The sequence below is a fragment of the Ambystoma mexicanum genome, chromosome 5p, assembly GCF_040938575.1.
Source record: "Ambystoma mexicanum isolate Mex_15411 chromosome 5p, UKY_AmexF1_1, whole genome shotgun sequence".
Taxonomy (NCBI): domain Eukaryota; kingdom Metazoa; phylum Chordata; class Amphibia; order Caudata; family Ambystomatidae; genus Ambystoma; species Ambystoma mexicanum.
The window spans coordinates 1,108,989,128-1,109,010,222 of NC_090930.1; the positions used below are offsets into that span (position 1 = coordinate 1,108,989,128).

The 21,095-nt window shown below is 46.7% G+C and overlaps 1 protein-coding gene across 5 annotated transcripts in view; it reads right to left on the reverse strand.

The window, feature by feature from the left end:
* Nucleotides 1-20,831, reverse strand: part of RNF144B (ring finger protein 144B) — a 511,196-nt gene extending 490,365 nt beyond the window's left edge. The window contains exon 1 of one of the 5 annotated variants that reach the window (XM_069613583.1): nucleotides 20,390-20,831. The gene's annotated coding sequence lies outside the window, so the exon portion shown is untranslated. Of the gene's footprint in view, nucleotides 1-20,164; nucleotides 20,316-20,389 lie in introns of those variants that run through there. The other 4 variants (XM_069613582.1, XM_069613579.1, XM_069613581.1 and 1 more) reach the window with 4 other exon arrangements.
* Between the last annotated feature and the right edge of the window lie 264 nt (nucleotides 20,832-21,095).

Here is a 21,095-nt window from a genome sequence, read left to right on the forward strand (position 1 = left end):
AATGGGGAGATTGAGAAAGAGACGGTTGCAGTAGTCCAGCCTAGAGAGGACCAGAGCTCTGGAGGCATTGACCTTCTGGGGGAAGGAGAGGAAAGGAAGAATGCCTATGAGGAGGTTGAACTGGAAGTGGGACTTCTTAGTAAGGTCCATGATCACAATGAACCCTGAGGTTTTTGGCCACACAGGATGGTGGGCGTAGAGAGCCCAAAGAGGGTGGCCAGAGGGTAGGAGGAAAAGAGGACGCAGGTGTCCCAATGAGAAGGATCTCCATCTTACTAGCATTAAAACAGAGATCATTATCTGCACACCATGCCTGAATGGCGGACCGACAATCAAGGATCGGAGAGGAGGGAAGTTTGAAGGAAAGCTGTGTGTCATGGGCATAACAATGGAAATTAGGAGAGAAGGAGGAAATCAGGTGAGCTAGAGGGGCACGATATTAAAGAGCCATGGTGATAGGCTAGAGCACTGGGGGATGCCACAGGTAGAGAGTGCAGTGGTGGAGAAAGGGCCCAGTTGCAAATGGGAAGGGCAGTTAGTGAGGAAAGAGGTCAGCCAATCCAGTGCCGGGTCAGTGATGCCTAGGGGGTCACCGGGTCGTTTTATGAGGATAGAATGGTTGGCCATGTCAAAGGCAGAGGAGGGCTCAGGGAGAATGAGAACCTGCTCTGCCTTATTGTCCCCCTCATATTTTACCTCCTACACCCCTTTTGTATAGTAGGCACCCAGGAGCTTCATCACCTAGGCACTGGTGCAGTGCTGTCGAGTCAAAGTTATCTCCAATTTGGACATACTCAGGCTAGAAGTACCAAGGGTTACAGCCTCTGCTCCATGCACCACATTGAAGCCTACCCACCATGTGCACTACACCACACACACATCTCTTCCAATGTGGACACGCCCAATGCGAATACCCATCACACAAGCTATACCTATGCTTTACAACAACACACGGACATCCCACTGTAACTCCATCAACCAATCACACACCCTCATGCTCATTAATGCACATTCTGCTGTACTCCACATTGCAGGTATTCATATAATCACCGCACACAACATCATATGCACTCTTCCTCGCAGAGACCCTATTCGCACCTATCCCAAAGTGCAAGCTAGAAGTTCTCTTCCACACAGGCAATGGCATCCAAACCAACAACCACAAAGAGAAAACCAGAGGAGGCCTTGCAGTCAATCGCTAAGACTACATGTACCCGAGCCCTCCAGGAATCCAACATGCTGAACCTCATGAAACTCTTGATCTGCAACTGTCTTATCATACACGGACAAAAAGGCACCATCCACCTGATCTACCAACCACCTCAGACCAATGGGGCTTTCCTTTCAGAAATCACAAAACTCATCACAAATGCAACTATCATTAATTCAAACATCTTTCACCGACACTTCAACCTGCTTGGTAGCCAAGAACACCAGAGAGTCACCACTCTGACCTACAGCCCATCTTTATTATCTCTGGAATGGACAAAGCACATGGTCATAATAATTTGGCACACACCACCCGGCTAGTACAACCAACCAAAACAGACGAAAACGTCACAATGCTCATTCAAAGACATACTTTATCCACAGGATAAATAAAAAGACATCTCCTTGGTAGCCACGCTCAGCTCCTCAGGAACAATAAAACACCCAAATCAAAAGACTCAACATGCCCGCTATAACTCACTGAAGGCAAGAATAACAGCGAAGGGCAAAATGCGATCTTGCTGTTTATCATTCAGAAAACCTTATGCTCAGCTTGTAGGAAGTGAATATCCATGGCCAAAGCCAGCTACAACTCATCTACCATTGTCAAGACATATTAAAAGGCAAAACCATCTACCAGAACCATCAATTCCTTAATCCACAGACAAGTACAACACAAATGGTGTCTTTGCAGGGAAAATAGAGAACATCCGGTAGCACACCAACAGCTCCCAACTCACCTAGCACATCCCATCCATTTCCTCATGAAGCACCCCTGTAAAGATCAAGTTTAAGAATACCACCAATGCAGATCACACCACAATGTATCTCCCAGAGCTACTTCTTATGAAAAATTAAATCCTCCATTCTAAACACGATCACATGGAAAACAATAAAACTGTACCAACACATCATCAACAACTCTCTATCACAAGGCATTTTCCTGTTGCACAGAAGACCAGCCAAACCCTCTGGCAACTAAAGAAACCCACATTTGACCAAGAAGACTTTGCCTAAGACCACCCCAACTGAAGGAAATGCTTCATGAGAAAGACAAAGAAAAGCATTGCCCTCCAGCTACACAGTAGAATGTCTCAGCAAAGCTTCCCACAAGAATACCAGTCCAGCTTTCATCCAAGACGCACCACCAAAATTACTCCCATTCGCGTCATTTGTGACAACCCACATCTCAACACAAGGTCACCTTGTGGGATGGCTATTCCTGCCAAACCACACTCTTCAAATTCCTGCTTCTATTTTACAAATGTAGACATGGTCTTGCCGTCCCCCCACCTCACCAACTGCATCTCTCACCCTACTCACCATCTCATACTCCATGTTCCCCTCTCTACACAATATTTCTGTGCCCTGCCTCCTGATGCTTTTGCTCATTCTCCCTACTAGACCCTCTCCACTGGCATGCCCTGCCCATGGACACCAAAGCTAGCCCGACAGGGAAGTATTAAGACAGGGGTCTGCAACTTGTGGCTCTCCAGATGTTTTGCACTACGACTCCAATGATCCCACACCACTGACTGCGCTCGACAGGACCGATGGGAGTTCTCATCCAAAACATCTAGGTTGCAGGCCCCGGACCTGATTGAACGTCAGACTTAAACTCCACCTGTTAACCAGGGAATTGAACCCCACATTCCCCAACAGAGACTACGATCTGATCCAAACCCACCCCCTTGCTTCCCTATTACTATTGTACCTATGTATAGGATACAGGAACTGTATGCTCAGGTATCATTGTATACCATATTTATATCCGTTTTTTGATCCCAGGTACGTGGAACACATTACCACCAACACATTACATGGTTATTGCAAATGTATCCACCCTGATCGGAAAGGTACTTCACACATGGACCGCCTCTTTTTCTGTATTGCATTTTATGTTCTCTGAGAAATCAAATTCGGTTTGCTCAATAAAAACAAATATAAAATCTGTCAATCTTAGGCAAAGGTGACCATGCATTCTTGTTTTTCTTGATCTTTCTGCAACCTTCGAAACAGTTACTTGCAAAGCTGTCCTCATACTGGCATTCTGCATGGGATTTGACTAAGCTGTCTTGCACTGTTCTGCTTCCTACCTCGGGAAGAGACATGAGCTCATTGAGAGGATAACAGATGCCTCCATCACCTTGTAACCTGCACAGTCCTACAGGGATCTGGTCACTAGTCATCTTCAACCTCTGGTTAGGAGATCCCGAGTGGCGCCATACAAGGTAACAACATGTGCTGATGATTTGCAGCTCTACATGAAAACAAACTGTGTCAATGGCATCCATCAACTGAACGTCCAGGTCTCCCTTATTACAGCTTGGGAGTTAAGGGCCTATTTAAAGCTGCACCCTAAGAAAAGGCAGAGTTCATCCTCCTAGAAAACCCTACCGAGCAAACCCAAGTGTGGAATTAGCTAAAAGAAATGGTCTGATGGATTCACTCCCCAGCTAGCTCCCAGTGCTAAATCACTTGGATTCATCATATTTTTTTGTCAACTACCTCGACTGCAGGAAAACATAAATAGATGGCTATCAGCTCACTTTTTGCACAGGATGCAAGCTCTTCATGCCGATTTCAGGTTCGTCATTCCGTTCCTCATCCTCCGCACAGTGGTCCCAGCCTTGACCCTGCCCAGCCTAAAGTCATGTACCATGCTGAAGACTTCTTATTGAAGGCACAACGAGAAAAGGCCAATCCATGCCCAGTTCTTCACTTAAGCCTTGCTCTGATGAATGCTCTAAAAGCTGCATTTCCCATGTTTCCGAAGCAGCCTGCAACTTGGGCGTTACTGCATACAGTCACTGGGGGGCGGGGCGTTTACAACAGTTTTATGTTAGCTATCCCGTGGGAGGGGGGGAGCGCCTAGGCTGCGCATGGTGGAAGCTCTGGGTAAGGACATTGGGGACAATGATTAGAATGATGTAAAGACAAACCTGGAAGGTTTCCGTAAATTCCAGGTTTAACATTCATTTTAGTTCTGCACACCAAACATATCACACACCTACTAAGCTCCTTAAATCACTCCGGCTGATTTTATGCACCAGGTCTGGAATTGTCCACAAATATCGCAGTATTGGGGGGAAGTGATGGCAAGGGTGTCACTAATTACTGCCCAACAACTTGATTTGGACCCGATGGTGGCTCTTCTGTGTTGCACGAGACGCTTACCGTGGGCGCTCGGAGACTGCCCGCCCTCTGGTGCTGACCCGCAGAAGGGTGGCTATGTCATGGTGGAGGGGCCCCCCACCCAAAACAGAGACTTGGCTGAAGATGTGGCGTATGTCAGGATGTGGAAACGGCATTTATTAGTACTATGCACCTGCATGCTCGCCGATCTGAGGTATGGGCGCAGTATGTACAACATTTGCTCACTTCTTGACGATTGGCGTGTGCTCCAACTGTATGTTCACAGCCTTTACGGTTCTACGCTGTGTTCAAGCAATGTTTAGAGTGGGCTACTGTGTTCTGAACGTCAATGTTGTTATGATAAAATCAATAAATTAAGGTTTTTAAAAAGAAAAATACTTGCTCTGATGGTCAACAGCCACCTGACCGCATGCCAACATCCACCAAGTGTTACCTACCTTCTGCATCTGCCCCTTTTCCAATTTTTGGCACTCTGTTGCTTCGCAGCTACGATTGCAGTATGCAAAACCTTGTGCATGCATATATACTGCGAAAGATTAATCACACTCTCGGTGCTACGGCAGGTATTTTCCAGAGTAACATGCGAACAGCGAGACCAAAACACCGCACAAGTATTGAAATAACAATACCTTTGAACAATTCTGTCAGCAATGAGAACAAAGACACATGTGAATGGTGTTCTCTTACGCATTGTGTTCCTGGGCGCACAATCAAATTTTGCAAGCCCCGACTGCTAAAATTAGAAAACAGCTGTACTTCCTTGTATGAGCAAACTACGTGACTAACAACACGCTGCTCACACCCAAGTCTGCCACCAGGTGAGGCTCTGAGGTAATGGGGGAAGCTAGACTTTCTTACTTGGGGGAGCTGCTCCACCTTTTCATTAAAAAAAGCCAATGTGTCCTATAAATTGTTCAGCAGAAAGAGAGTTTGAAATATTATTGGTTTCGGTGTGGTTTACAAAATCAGCAACTGTCTGTCCCACATGCCAGCTCTCAAAAAAAAAAAAGAACACAAAAAATAAATATCACAAAGCTGTTAAGAAGCGTTCTTGATGGGAGCTCAACTGTGCCATTCAGTCCATTCCAGAGGACGACACAGGCGAGCTTAATTGACCGATCTAGTCTAGGAACTGTTTTGCTTCCTTCCAATCTCTACAAAAAACGAAAAACCAGAATGCCAGGGCACAGCCGTTCACGAATGGAAGCAGAAATACTAAACTCGCCATTTTGATTTTATTAAAAGGTTAATTAGAGGTATCCCAAACTGTTCCACAAGCACAATCCAGTCACAGTGCCCCCTCACGTAATGTACCAGAGTTCTTAATCCGCATTCCCTTCATAGCGCAGTGTTTTTATTGAATTAGCCGATTTACAAGAACCACCCTTCCCCCCCTTTTCCTCTCTTGGCCCATGCCCACCATCACCTTCTTCCCCAAACCTCTACCAGCATGGTCCTATGCCCATCATCTTGTGCCACGCGTGGCATCCCACTGCAATGAGTTCCTCATCTGTACTTGCCATGCAATGACGATTCACAATCAAGATTTTACTAACCCAATGTATTACCAATTGCCGTTCAGATTGCATAAGCCATGTTACATTATTTGCTATAGTTAATCCATATTGTGCCTTGTATGCTTTGCACGCGATAAGCAGGAAGGCGTCAGAGATGGAAATAATCAGCCAGCTTCCAGGTGATTCTTAATAAGTCAATACAGACTGCTTTAAGAGTGGTCCATGATGCCACGGAAGTGAATTTCTTCAGGTGAAAGGTTTCAGTTCTGCTGTAGTTGTGTGTGGATCCCTTCTCGGTAAGGGTTGTTTCTCTCAAGGGTGTTCCTGGCTCCATGACCAATGTTGACCCAATAGCAGGCCATCTCTGCAGGTGATCAGTGTCTTCCAACTGCTCCCACCATAGGTTGGAATGCCATTGCATTTACCCTGCCGCCTGCCAGATTGCATGGGTGTTACATCTCGCCTGACTAATTTTCTTAGTGTCCAGTCATTGTTTGCTTTGGGTTTCCTGTGTCACTGCCAAACCTTACGGGTGGCCTCCGGCTGCATATGAGATTACACAGATGCAGCACATCTCATGGCTTATATACTGCTTAGTCTGATATTGGTCAGTATCAAAGCTATGCCCCTTTCAGACAAAATGCAAGTCATCAGGCGCAAAATTGTCTTGATCAACCTGGATCTTATTTGACAAACACTCCAGCTATTTCCTCTGTGGGGTGACTGTAATCTCCCATCCATCGGAGAGCATCTTAATCATCTTGGCACCCCTCTATATGCTCGGAGACACTTGGCCAGTAAGCAACCTCCCTGATTAGCTTTTACATAAAATGGTTGCCTAGTACATAAGAGCGTTTTAGAATCTCTCCTGGCCCTGACCAGCTCCAGCTGACCCACTATCCCTCTGAGCTTTCTCCAGTTTGTTCTAGAAGGGTTTTTCCTCCAATAGCCTCTGCTGATCTTTCTACTCTGCCTCAAGAACCTGTTCCAATGCTTTCAGCCATTTAACCCTCTGAGCTTCCTCAACTGAGATCCTTTCTGGAGGGTCACGATATTTTTGATCCCTCTCAAATAAGCATTCACCCCCTTATGAGGACAGAATACATTTTAGTCTCAGTACTTGATGACTTGACAATGATCAAGGACCAGGGCAGCACGGCAGGTCTTATTCTATTGGACTCGTCACTGACTTCAATACCATGGACCATGCGCTTCTCTTATCCAGATTGCAGTGCGCTGGCGTTTCAGAGCCAGTTCTGGAATGGTTTCACATCTTTCTGACATCTTGCATGCAATTGGTTTCCCACGCCTCTTTTGGAACATCCTATCAAGCCGTTACGTGTGGGGATCTGCAAGGCTCTGCCCTCTCCGCTCTGCTTTTCAATGTATACATCCAACCCTTGGCAGCCCTCATTCGCTCCTTTGGGTTCCAGTTCTTTTCCTATGCAGATGATACTCAAATCCGGTTTAGGATGGATCTGCCACTCCCAAATGAGGTCCTGTCTAGAAGCAATTGGGGCTGGATGGGAGCCAACTGGTTGAAACTGAACAGCGAGAAAGACTGAAGTCTTGATTATTGGTCCCGCCGGCCCTTCGGAAAGCTGGACCTCTGATTTTTGGCACAGTCACTGGGCTCTTCCCTTTCCCAGCAAAAATAGTTAAGAACCTGGACATTAAAATCTCATCCACATTAACTATGGAAACCCAGATCAACACCACTTGTAGTTCAGGCTTTCTTAAGCTGAAGCAACTTAGGAAAGTCCTTTTTATTCCTGAGGATCTTCAGGCTAAAGTGGTAGCCTCAATGGTAGTCTTGACTATTGCAACCCCTTCTTTCCCATCAAGCGTATTTAATGCATCGCTTGCAGAACGTAGCTGTTCGCCTTGTCAAGGGCATTCCCATTGGTCATGTTTCTGCAGCACAGCGCAAACTAAACTGGCTGCCCATGCCGGCCCGATTTCAGTTAAAGGCCTTGTGTATTATTCATCGGGCAATGAATGGGAAGGGCTGTTTAGCTATTCAGGACAAGATACAGCGATACTGCCCAGGGTGCATACTTCTATCAGCGGACGCAGTGATACTGAAGGCACCTGGCTATTGTCGCAAATGGGTTGGAGGCGAAGACTTTTCCATTGTTGGCCCAAAACTCTGGAATGCCCAGCCTTTAGCTCTTTGTCGCACCCAAGACTTTGGGCTTTTCAAACGCAGTTTCAAAACCCACCTGTTCGTCTGAAGTGTTTTCTTTTCCTTTGCATCTAGACAGCGGCATGATGCCTTTGGTGACAGTGCACTCTACAAGTGCATGATTGATGGAGATCAGCTCCCCCCTAATAACCGCCTTAAATGCATCCAATCTCATTGACCGAGGTATGTGCCATCCGGTTTTCCTCATCCTTAACCTTTTAACCTGCTCCTCGCACCTGAAGAGTTTGTTCGGGAAGCGGGAAGCGGGAAGCTCCAACTCCATACCCTCATTTTTGTTCGCAATAGATTTAATGCGACATCAGCGTGGTCTGAAAGAGCAATAGTACCCATGTCGGCTTCCTGTACCCCAACTAGCAGCGGTGCCATTACTCAAAAATAAGCCATCCTTGAGTACGTCCAAGTAGAAAGTGTAATCCTGCTCTTTGTTAGGGTCAGAGATGTGAGACGGACTATGTTGTAATGTTTTATCAACGAATGCCATTTTTTTTATATTCAAAAAGGTTGGATGAACGCCTCACTATGCCTAATCGGACACGGGTTTCCCTGCCTAAAATAAACTAAGAGACAGATATCCTTAGAGTGTTTACTTTAAACATTTAACAAATGAATAAGGAAATGCATGGCAGTTCAAAACAATAATTAGATTCACAATGTAACCACAGTCTCTCTTCACAACCTGGGAGAATGAACACAAGGAAATCCTGTTCTTTTTTTATTTGAACTAATTGACTTAACAATTTTTTCTAACGAAAAAGAACATATTTTCATTCCTGTCCAAAAAAGAAGAAATGAATCCCAAAGCTCTTTAAAACTTTCTTGCTCTAGTTTTGGTATTATGAGTTTCATCATTGACACTGTGGCTATAACTATCTTGGTTTTTTTGCCACTCATCAGTGTTCTCCAACAATCCTCCATGTTCATAGTGCAAACATTTCTCAGTACTGGAGTCGGGAGTTTCTCCCTTGGCTCCCTCCAACCTGGACAGCTTACCAGTAAGTGTCTGATGGATTCGATCTCCACTGTAGGCTGGCAGAAGCGACAGGCTCCCCAGGAAGACCTGCCTTGAATCTGGTTTATTTCGTTGGTGTTCAAAAGATTTAGCCTCATTCGAAGAAAAGTATCTCTAAAAGTTTTATCCGGAAATTTTTTAAAAAGGTATCCTCTGTGATGGTTCAGTTTTATATCAGATAGAGGTAGGTTCTTTGAGAGACTGCTTTTGATTGCTTCTTCAGCTGTGTCAATCGAGTCCTTTTCTAGGAGTTTTTTTTTTTAAATTCTTAATGACTTTGTGAATCCTGGTTTTCAACAAAAGTTACAACACTGTTGTGTGCCACCTCAACTCGTAAGCAATAATTGCCTTTGTTAGGATGATTTGCCACACACATAATGCCACTTGTCAGCAGGAAATTCCAATACAGAAAGTATAAAGCTTCTCTTCCTCCTTTAACAAGTTCTCAGTTCACCAATTAGAACAATAATTGTCTTGGTCAGTATGATTTGCCACAACTAATGGAGTTCCAGAGAAGTATAGTTCTTTGGCAACAGCTTTACTCAGCTTTTCTCTTAGCACCACAAACAACATAAAATCAATCTGTCAAAACCACTTGGTAGCACTTCTTCAACTTCTACCTGGTTTTTACTCCCACGCCAGGCTTTCTTCTCCAAAAGCTTGTCCCCTACCCAAACAAAGTTTCACTCCAACAGTGCTTTTGTGTTTTAAAACAATTGACAGGAGATTCACAACGACTTTATAGTATTCAACTGCTTTCAACTTTTGCGCTTGCAACAACATTTCAGGGGAAACAAGATTCACATTGGTGCTCTTTAATATCCTTCTACAAATGATGCTTCTCTCCGTCTGGATAACCCTTTCCCAGAAAGGCAGCCTTTTTACCACTCTTGTTTCCCCACTACGCCAGTAACCAATGCCTTTTTACTCCTCCCTGGGTTTTGGCAATGTGAGTTTGTACCAGCGTTCACCATATGTTGATCAAGGTATGGGTAATAAGTCTTCCACCTGGTGGACCTTTCATTAGCCATCTTCTGATGTTGGCATTTGTGACTAAATTGGGCTTGTTTATGGTTTAGTCTCACTTTGCTTGGGCAATGCTTGTAGGTTTTAGCTTTTAACAATTTTGGGGTAATGCATGAGACTCCCATTTCGCTCGCCGCTTGCAGGATTTCTCATTCTGCGGCTTTTCAACAAACTGCTTCCTTCTGTCCACCTCGCCCGCGCCACCTGCATTTGGAGCTTCTCTTGCTCCGAAAGTCTTCTGATGCACGCCATCTACCAAAAACGTTCTCGAGGCCCTTGGGTTCACGCCAGCCATCTGAGATGGCCTGCGAGATGGGAAAGCTTCTCTTGCCTTTGCTTCCCGCTGTGCAGACTCTGCAAACTTGTCTCGAACGGCCAAGCTTCTCTTCTGCATGCTTCACACTATGTGACCTCTGCCTTTCAGAGTCTGGAGTCAAAAACCCTCTCAGGACAGGCAACCAAGAACACATAGTTCTTGGCATCTTCTCTCTCCTCCAGCATCGCTTCAGGCTATCTGCACATGTCACTTTGACTTTGCTGCTGTTTCTTACTGCTACTGCTCTTCTCCTGCTCCCATGGCCTGAACCAGAGGGGGCTTTTTAAGCCTCTTAGTCTCCCGCAGGTGTGGGTCATTTGAGTTAATCACCCGACTACTCCTGCAACATTGCACCTCTTCAGACCTCTTCCTTGTCCCATTACCTGGGGCATGAGTCCCTAATAGCAAAGTTAGGTTTTCTCATTTCTGTTGTGTTACATTATTCCATAAAAAGAGTGGGGCTTCAGGGAAAGTTGGACAACTGGGTTTCCCATTCCTCCTGACCTGCTCCCCCCCCCACATGTGATCCTCCTGCTGAACACCACCCCCGGGGTCGGGATCAGAAAGTGTCTGCCTTTCCCTGGCCACATGAGAAGGGTCCCAGGCCACGTTTTCTGGGGGAATCATTGCTGATTCATCATATCTTATCCATGAAATTCCCTCCAGGCACCCCTAAGTGTTATCAGTTCCATAGCTTTCTTCAAGGCTCTGAAAGTGCCCGCACTCCGAGGGTCTTGCCATGCTCCCATCAAGAGACGAGGACAAAGCCAGGTTAAAGTCCCTCATCAGAACGATCTCCCCTTCCGAAAAACATTCTATTTGGGTTAGGTGTTCTAACATAAACCTGTCTTGACCAGTATTAAAAGATTATATTGTCGCTATCGTGATCCCATTCCAGCATCCCTCCTTATCTTTCAAACATTGTTTCCTCTATTCCAGATACCTCCCTGATTGCCAATAAGACTCCTGCTCATTTAGTTGATGCTGTAGCATAGTAGCTATGGGTGTAGTGTCTGAACCCAACTTTGGGCGTGTCCCACTTTTTCCTCTTGATTGGGGAATGCAGTCCCCTAATATTTTGGTTAAGAACCGTGAATGTTGTATGTGATGTAGTATTGCGTTAAGTGGGTACCTCCCTTAAATAAGGTGTTCCCGTCTCGTCCATGTGGCTCCCATATCCTGTACTTCGCCAGATCTCCTAAATGCGACCTCCCACCCTATCCACTGTTGCTGCCAGTTACCCTCCCTGGACTAAAACACATAGCAAAGACCTGGCTGCGGGCTGGGGTAGCCAATCCCCTCCTACTATTATCAAGTGGCGGGAGGGTATGGATCACTGATGTGAGATGGAATGTAGAGTTATCCAGGAGAGAGGCTTCCCCACAAAACACCAGAAGATATAGGGCAAATGGATGACGGCCAATTGATATGGGGCGGGACTGGGGGTTCGGGAGGTGGTCCTGTCGGGTTTAGTGGGTTTTGGGGTGGGTGTCAATGGAAAAAAGGTTTGCGTGCCCAGCAAGGAGCAGAATGTGTAGAGATCTGGAGTGTCATTTGACTTGTACCCTTTATGTTATAGAGAACATCTTTACGACGGGGGTTATCCCTCTTTCTTGGCATATTACCACGATTGTTCCCACATATAAAAAAGGTAATTCTGCAGATCCTATTAATTATAGGCCTATTGCCTTAATGGACTGTTCATTTAAGGTCTATACTATTCTGCTTCTAAATCTTATAGATAACTTCATGGAATCACATGATACTTTGTCACAAAGTCAAACTGGCTTTCGGAAACAAATGGGAACTAACATCAATGCAGCAATCTTATCTCATATGTTATGTTTGTCCAAAAAAAAAAAAGAATAGGTAACATCTACATGGCATCGCTTGATTTGCGTGCTGCTTTTGACTGTGTGGTTCGTGATAAGCTTTGGTGTAAATTGAGAAAGTTTGGTTTTCCTGAAAATATTATACAATTACTCGCTCTGTTGCATTCTGATACATACTTTAAGATAAGAATAAATAAGCTGGGAGACGTGATGAACAATGTCCCTACTTATATTGGGGTGAAGCAGGGTTGTAGCAAGTTGGCAGCAGGGGCACTGCTTTGGGCTTGCCCATAGGCACCTGGCGCCTCTAATTCCAATCAGATAAAGTGTAGAGCCTCATCTTAAAAAGGACCTAGTGTCATTGCAAAGCTGGATTAGAAGTTCCTGGGGAGTCTGTGCACAGGAGAGCAGCCTTCAGATGACTCAGTGTCAGGTTAGCTTACGGGCCCCAGCAAGTGTCCGTCTTTGCCTTGTCAGACTATCCTAATGTCTTCTCTCCAACCTTTCATCCCAATGCCATGGCTCAGGCCAGCCTTTGGGATCAGGTGAAAAGGCACTTGCCTTCCCACTAAACCTGAACTGTTCTACAGTGTAGCGCATTTGACTTAGCCGCTCAATCTATCTGCGCGTTTTTCATTCCGCTACGGTTTTTGCTCCATGCTTAGTCTTCTGTACCAGACATGTGCGGGTTTCCAAATCCCATACCGCACATGGAACCACAAAGGAGACAAATGCTTTTCAGTGAACCTGCTTGAATCTCATGCAGGCTAAACCTTTAAGGGGGAAGAGTTTCTTGGGGTTTCTTCCCATATGGAGCAGTGCTTACTCCTGAACACAGTGTTGGACATACTTTGTTTCTAATAAGGCTGATATACCCCGGATGACATGAGTGTTCTTCCCTAACCTGGAAAGCTGCTGCTCGGTGGCACCCATGTAGGTCTGGATGTGTTGCTTGGGACCGCCACCTTAAACAGCGCCCAGGGATCATATAACTTAGTGGGTGACTTGGTGCCTAGAGCTCTTCAGTCACCTGCAATGCGCAAGGTACCAGTAATTGTCACACCCCCCAATTGTAGTTTGTTGTGCTGCTGCCCTTGTGACAAAGGGGCGTCAGATAATCCTGGCATAAAGGTCTGCGCAGTGGGGATGGGGGAAAGGGTATACATGGGAGTAACAAGAATCTGGTACAAAGGATAAAGAAAGGCATTTATTAAATTGGATAAAATGAGACTGGACCTAGGAAGGATTGGCTACATCTGTACCTTCACTTTTAAGAATAATCCTATCAATAATTGCCATGTGTTTGCCTGAAGCCCCAGTCAATGTTTTGGAAGTTAGTTACTTATACCAAGTTCCTCATTCAATCTGCTTTCTTTAGAAGTTCTACTGCAATATTATTTTCAAGAGAGACAAAACATATCAAAGTCTGAAACCTATCTGCGATACATGTCAGTAAGAGTTATTAGGAAGCAACTGGCTACAGCATTTCCTCTGCTCATCAGTTTAGGGTAAATGCTACAATCATAAAAAGCTGTAATGAAACCTTCCATTTTCCCCAAGCTTGGAAACATTTATACACAGACTAGCAAAATGTATCCGTACTCCACATGGGTTCTGTAGACAGACACCATAACACTCATCAATTGTGGAAAATCAATGATCCTGTACATCGCTGTTCCGAGTCGCTTATCGCTTGATGTGCTCTGCACTCGGAAGTAAGCTGTACTGAGAATGGGCATGTGTGGCTGGCTGACATAACCCAGAGGGGAGGAGAAAATTGGCAGGCTGCAGCATACTGGGACCTTCAGTGCACTCTCCCCACCTGTCACCTCACCCTGGAGCGGTGCAGTGTGCTGCGGTGCAAGTATCTCAGAAACAGTGCGTCGTAGGGCCTTGAAACATGGTTTGCAAGGCCTTTGAGTTTTGTTCCTCATGTCAAGACACTTGTGTTTTGTCTGGTCCTTCTATGACCACATTGATGTTTTGCCGATTTCAGGCAACCATCTCGTGTGTGAAGGGGCTGAAATCCAGGCAAAGGGGTGGGGTGTCCAAATGTCATGTAGGCAATAATGTCAGGTGGGTCCTAACCGGTAACTATGCTAAATTTGGTGCAGATTGGTGGAAAAGTGTGGAATTGTATAAGTCAGAAACGAACCATTTGTTTCTAATATAGAGAGAGATATAAACTTGACAGAACACCAAGAACCTGTGGTGGACCTCCTTTGGGTTCTGGGGAAACGCCAATCTTAGTTCTAACTTAGCAATGTATTGTGCTTGTTTAACTATAAACTCTGTGCTCAAATTACGATGTGAAAACCTCACACTTGTCCCCAAACTTCGCAACGTTCATAGACCCATAATTAATGCCCAAAACATGGAGTGTGGCTTCGTTTTGTCTGGTGGCTATTCAGGTCTACGATAAATGAATACCTTTAAACCAAAATTCACTATAAGAAACTAATTGTCAGTAGGACTAATTTACATTGCTAATTGAGGCCAAGACAAAAGTCTCCCCTTCCACATGTGTTACAGGCTATCAATGCCTAAACGACTCAATATTGCTGCAAGGTTTTGCCATTTGGAGGCAGAATCTTTCAGGGGCTCGCTGGCTGGCACAAGCACCTTCTCTCTGCAGCCTCACCAGTGATGGCAGCATAAGAAAGGGGAATGAAGGCAGTGACACACTCAATGAATTAAACGCACAGTTGTCATCAAGAATCCACGCCGGGGAACATGAGGTCCTGGTATCAGTGACTGGTCTTTACAGGAAACAATCTTGCCATTGCACGTCATACTTTCAACTGAGCACTGCAGATCACAACTCGCACTGTTACACAAGAAAAAAGCAACTCTCCGGTCCTTTCTCGTTCTTAGTGCTGCGAGTGTCATTGTGTCAACGGCAAGCGCACCCCATTACCTTGAGCTTTACACTTGGGCCTCGTTTTTTAGGGGATGCTGCTGCATACATGGCCACGTGACAGTGCAAAATGATCTATGACCTCATAGTACACTGTGCATGCCAAGCTAAACCCACCACAACTCTCATTTTGCAAATGAATGACGGGTGACATCATCAGTCACTCACACGCACAAACAGATTTCAATGTTTTAAATTAAAAAATATTGTGCATTAGCCAATAGTAAGAAACTTCCAAAATCTGAATTCAAAGGTGGATTAAGAAATAGCACTACCGTGTTTAAGCAGTCCCAAAAATCGCTGACTGAGTCCATGCTACAACTATTGTATCATATGTCGGTCGAGGTTGCGCTACTACCATCCAAGCATCCTTGTACAATCCTTCCGCCTCCAACATCGGCATGGACACACCAAGATGGCCGCCGCATCACCTGCTAGTCTGCCTGGCCTCAGGCAGCTTGCACCAAGCTACACCACGAATGGAGGAACCTCACATCTAATGGAGAGCCGGCTTCAAGCCGGGAGGCGAAGCCGGCCCCCATTGCAAGGCCCGCGTTTAAGGTCTGCACCCTGTCTTCCCGGGATGCCCGAACCTGTCTGGACAGAGGTAAACTGCACTCTACTCCTTTCAGACTCTCCCCAATAATCAGGACACTTGCATACTGCCCCCCTGGCGCATGCCAGTGTACTTTATATCTTGTAATGTTCCTTAAACGTCTCCTGTACTCCCCCGACCTGTAGCCCTCCACTGAATCGGCTCTACAAGATCCTGTAAACCTGCTCGAGTTGCTATTAACGTGTGCTGCAGATTTTGCTTGTGCTATTTCTGAATACGGGTCGCCATGTCTCTGACCGATACAATTTGTAACCTGTCCTCCCCCCTGCATATATGTGTAACCGCCATCATTTGCCCCCTCGAGCCTTTACTGCTTGCGCATACTAACTCCAAGGTTCATGGAAGTTCCATACCCATACGCTTTCTAAACTTCGAACCTGTGTGCATTCGAGGACTTTTTACCTATGTATCCATCACAATATTATGCTCCGTATCTACTTATTGTAAGGATCCTGTCTCTTTTGCCTGTATCACGAACATCTTGCGCATTGATCTCATGCGCTCCCACACCCTTACCGCTGCCTTTATGATTGTACTCTAACTATATGCTTTATTGCAGCAGCTCACGCGGACGCAGCACGCTCGCTTGTGATCTTGCGCTTTAACACCCACACTAGCCTTCCCATATGTCAATATAGGGGGGTAGGGGGGTTGCGGCCTTTTTGTTTACGGCGCTTAATCATTGCATCTTGTGCACCAGGACCCCTTCCCTGTGACCTAGCCGCCCAGTAACATGGTGTTAGGCTTCCACAATGGGCCTCATTAGGACCCAGGCGGATTTCGCGGTGCTAAATGCACCGCGAAGCACGGCGGAAAGCCGTCGATAGCGCCATGGGGGTTGGCGGATTTACCGCCCCATTCCGACCTCGGCGGAGCGGTAAATCCCCAATCCCCATTCTGCCCTTCCCCATTCCCATTCTTGCCCCATAGGGTATAATGGGAGTGGGGAAGGAGTTAATTACGCCACCGTAAAATACGGTGGCGTAATTAACAACGAGGTCCCGTAGCGCCATGGTTTTCTCCGCCTGGTAAAACCAGGCGGAGAAAACCTCCATGGCGCTAAGGGAACTCGTAGTACGGCGGACGGGTCCGCCGCGATTAGCGCTGGCGGAAACCCACTCCGCCTGGGTCCTAATGAGGCCCAATGTGTTTACTTGGACTTTTCTGCAACTTGAGACGCAGCCGCCCTGCAACATGGGGTTTCGTTTCCACATTGGGTTCATATGGACTTTTCTGCAACTTGCGACGCAGCCGCCCTGCAACATGGGGTTTCGTTTCATTGGGTTCATATGGACTTTTCTGCACCTTGCGACGTAGCCGCCCTGCAACATGGGGTTTCGTTTCCACATTGGGTTCATATGGACTTTTCTGCAACTTGCGACGCAGCCACCCTGCAACATGGGGCTTGGCTTCCACATTGTGTTTACATGGACTTTTCTGCACCTTGCGACGCAGCCACCATGCAACATGGGGTTTCGTTTCCACATTGGGTTCATATGGACTTTTCTGCACCTTGCGACGCAGCCGCCCTGCAACATGGGGTTTCGTTTCGACATTGGGTTCATATGGACTTTTCTGCACCTTGCGACGCAGCCGCCATGCAACATGGGGTTTCGTTTCGACATTGGGTTCTTATGGACTTTTCTGCAACTTGAGAAGCAGCCGCCCTGCAACATGGGGTTTAGTTTCCACATTGGGTTCATATGGACTTTTCTGCAACTTGCGACGCAGCCACCCTGCAACATGGGGCTTGGCTTCCACATTGTGTTTACTTGGACTTTTCTGCACCTTGCGACACAGCCGCCCTGCAACATGGGGTTTCGTTTCGACATTGGGTTCATATGGACTTTTCTGCACCTTGCGACACAGCCGCCCTGCAACATGGGGTTTCGTTTCGACATTGGGTTCATATGGACTTTTCTGCACCTTGCGACGCAGCGGCCCTGCAACATGGGGTTTCGTTTCGATATTGGGTTCATATGGACTTTTCTGCACCTTGCGACGCAACCGCCATGCAACATGGGGTTTCGTTTCGACATTGGGTTCATATGGACTTTTCTGCACCTTGCGACGCAGCCACCATGCAACATGGGGTTTCGTTTCGACATTGGGTTCATATGGACTTTTCTGCACCTTGCGACGCAGCCGCCATGCAACATGGGGGTTCGTTTCGACATTGGGTTCATATGGACTTTTCTGCACCTTGCGACGCAGCCGCCATGCAACATGGGGTTTCGTTTCGACATTGGGTTCATATGGACTTTTCTGCACCTTGCGACGCAGCCGCCCTGCAACATGGGGTTTCGTTTCGACATTGGGTTCATATGGACTTTTCTGCACCTTGCGACGCAGCCGCCATGCAACATGGGGGTTCGTTTCGACATTGGGTTCATATGGACTTTTCTGCACCTTGCGACGCAGCCGCCCTGCAACATGGGGTTTCGTTTCGACATTGGGTTCATATGGACTTTTCTGCACCTTGCGACGCAGCCGCCCTGCAACATGGGGTTTCGTTTCGACATTGGGTTCATATGGACTTTTCTGCACCTTGAGACGCAGCCACCATGCAACATGGGGGTTCGTTTCGACATTGGGTTCATATGGACTTTTCTGCACCTTGCGACGCAGCCGCCCTGCAACATGGGATTTCGTTTCGACATTGGGTTCATATGGACTTTTCTGCACCTTGCGACGCAGCCGCCCTGCAACATGGGGTTTCGTTTCGACATTGGGTTCATATGGACTTTTCTGCAACTTGCGACGCAGCCACCCTGCAACATGGGGCTTGGCTTCCACATTGTGTTTACATGTACTTTTCTGCAACTTGCGACGCAGCCACCATGCAACATGGGGTTTCGTTTCAACATTGGGTTCATATGGAATTTTCTGCACCTTGCGACGCAGCCGCCCTGCAACATGGGGTTTCGTTTCAACATTGGGTTCATATGGACTTTTCTGCAACTTGCGACGCAGCCACCCTGCAACATGGGGCTTGGCTTCCACATTGTGTTTACATGGACTTTTCTGCAACTTGCGACGCAGCCACCATGCAACATGGGGTTTCGTTTCGACATTGGGTTCATATGGACTTTTCTGCACCTTGCGACGCAGCCGCCCTGCAACATGGGGTTTCGTTTCGACATTGGGTTCATATGGACTTTTCTGCAACTTGCGACGCAGCAGCCCTGCAACATGGGGTTTGGTTTCCACATTGGGTTCATATGGAGTTTCTGCACCTTGCGATGCAACCACCATGCAACATGGGGTTTTGCTTCCACACTGTACCCACCTAATTTCATTATTGCACTTTCTGTTCTCATTATTCAAATGTTATGACTTGTAACTGCATGCCTGTAACCAATATCTTAAGTTAACGCGCCTAGATACCTTTGGGTTTTGTGCACTATATAAATGTCTATATAAATAAATAAAATCACAGACGCAAAGTCAAAAACCAAGTACACTCTGTGCATAGATATCCTGATGAGCGATGGCCACACCTTTGATTAAGAGACCTGAATACCAAGCAATGGCATTTCTGTTTGCAAGAAAGTCAACAGTCACAGGACATACCCCACTGTTCCACCGCATCCAACCGAGCCACTCTACTGGCAAAGCTAAGGTCCCACGCCCCAGCCATATGCACCTGTGATTCTTCAATGAGCAGCCCTACAGTAAATGTGCATTTTTCAGCATAACAATAACCACAGCCAAGCGCAAACACTGGCATAATAACCTGGTCTATCCAATGCACGCACACACACACACACACACATCATTAACAACACATGTTAGCAGTTTTCGGTGAGAATGGCTCATGCTGAATAAAAAAGCAACAGACTTGTGTTCCACCCAAAAACAGGTTCACGGATGTATGGGAGAAATGGCACACAACGTAACATGCAACAACGCTCAAGTTGACCACGGGAATGTGCACTATATATGCAGCATAAGCAGCGATCAGAGAGACACTATTAACCCGCTCCTTCGATTCACATACCACCAGGATAAAGCTGTGTACAAGAGGAGAGTCTAATGTGCAGCGTGTTTGGCGTTTGATCGCTTAAACCCAAAAGATCCCATTTACCCAGAAAGGATTTGAAAGGGATGCGGCGCAGCCTCCGCTCTATGTTTGTTGTGATATCAAGAGCTCGGGGCTGCCAGGCAGCCAAGAATGCCGGCTCATTGTCTGTCCATTCAGATCAATAAACAAAAATAGGCAAGCAGAATCGACCTGTCAATCGATGAAGAATACACATAAAAACAGGACTTGCGCATGTTGTTTACGTTCTCCAAAACAACAGCCCCCCATGACAGCCAATTCAAGCCGTCACACAGACCCCCCGTTTCGTTCCTTTACCGTACATTTCCCCAGCAATAACGCGATGACTTCTGGCAGGTCTAAGCAGCGCCAAGCACAGCCTGCTGTAAAGGTAAACTGTACATCATACACCACTGCCTTGCGATTTCTTCACACGCTTCCTGTTTCGCCCAGGGCCGGTGTGCCAGTGTCAGCTAATCTCTCCGCGAGTCAAAATAAAGCAGTGGAAGGAAGGGGGACGCCCTGCCGCGTTCCCGGGCTTACCTTGGAATAACAGCCACGTCTTTCCCAGCAGTAGTGGGACCCAATATTCAGCTCTGCAGCACCTCCCCTGCAAGATTCATTATGTCACAAAAACCACCGGCGAGGATTCCACGCTGGGAGAGCCGCGCAGACGGACGCGGTTCTTTTTTATCCTCTTCCCTGTCTCCTCCTCATCTGCGTCCCCGGCAGTCTCACATTCGTGTGTCAGACTCTGCCGCCAGCAGCCGTCCTGGCACTCGTAGACATAACCTCTCCCTTCCCCGCCGCTGTGTGAGAGCGTGTTGCCTCGCTCCTCCGGAGGAGCACGTCACAGCTTGTTGTATGCAGTAGCAGCACCAGACGGGAATCTGCTCTGCGCCCTGCACAGGAAGCTCGCGCACAGCACTTCCTACTTCCCATCTGGGGCAGTGTGGCTCCCTTTCAGCCACAGGTGATTAACTTTACATTGTCTGATGGGGCTCGTACACGAGAACAACTGCATTCAGTGAAGTTCCAGCATTTTTTTCCCATCTTGCTGTCGTGGCTGCGCCTGTGTGGTTTTTTTTGTTGGTTTGTTTTGTTTTTACATTAAACACAAGCCCTATATCGTTTCTTCCACAGTGGGCGCATTTGTACGTTCCAAATTGTCATGAAGAGACCCTTGTCACGGAGGTTGATGCTTGTTATGTCAGACCGAGGGTGAAGTCAATCAGTATTTTGGAGGGTG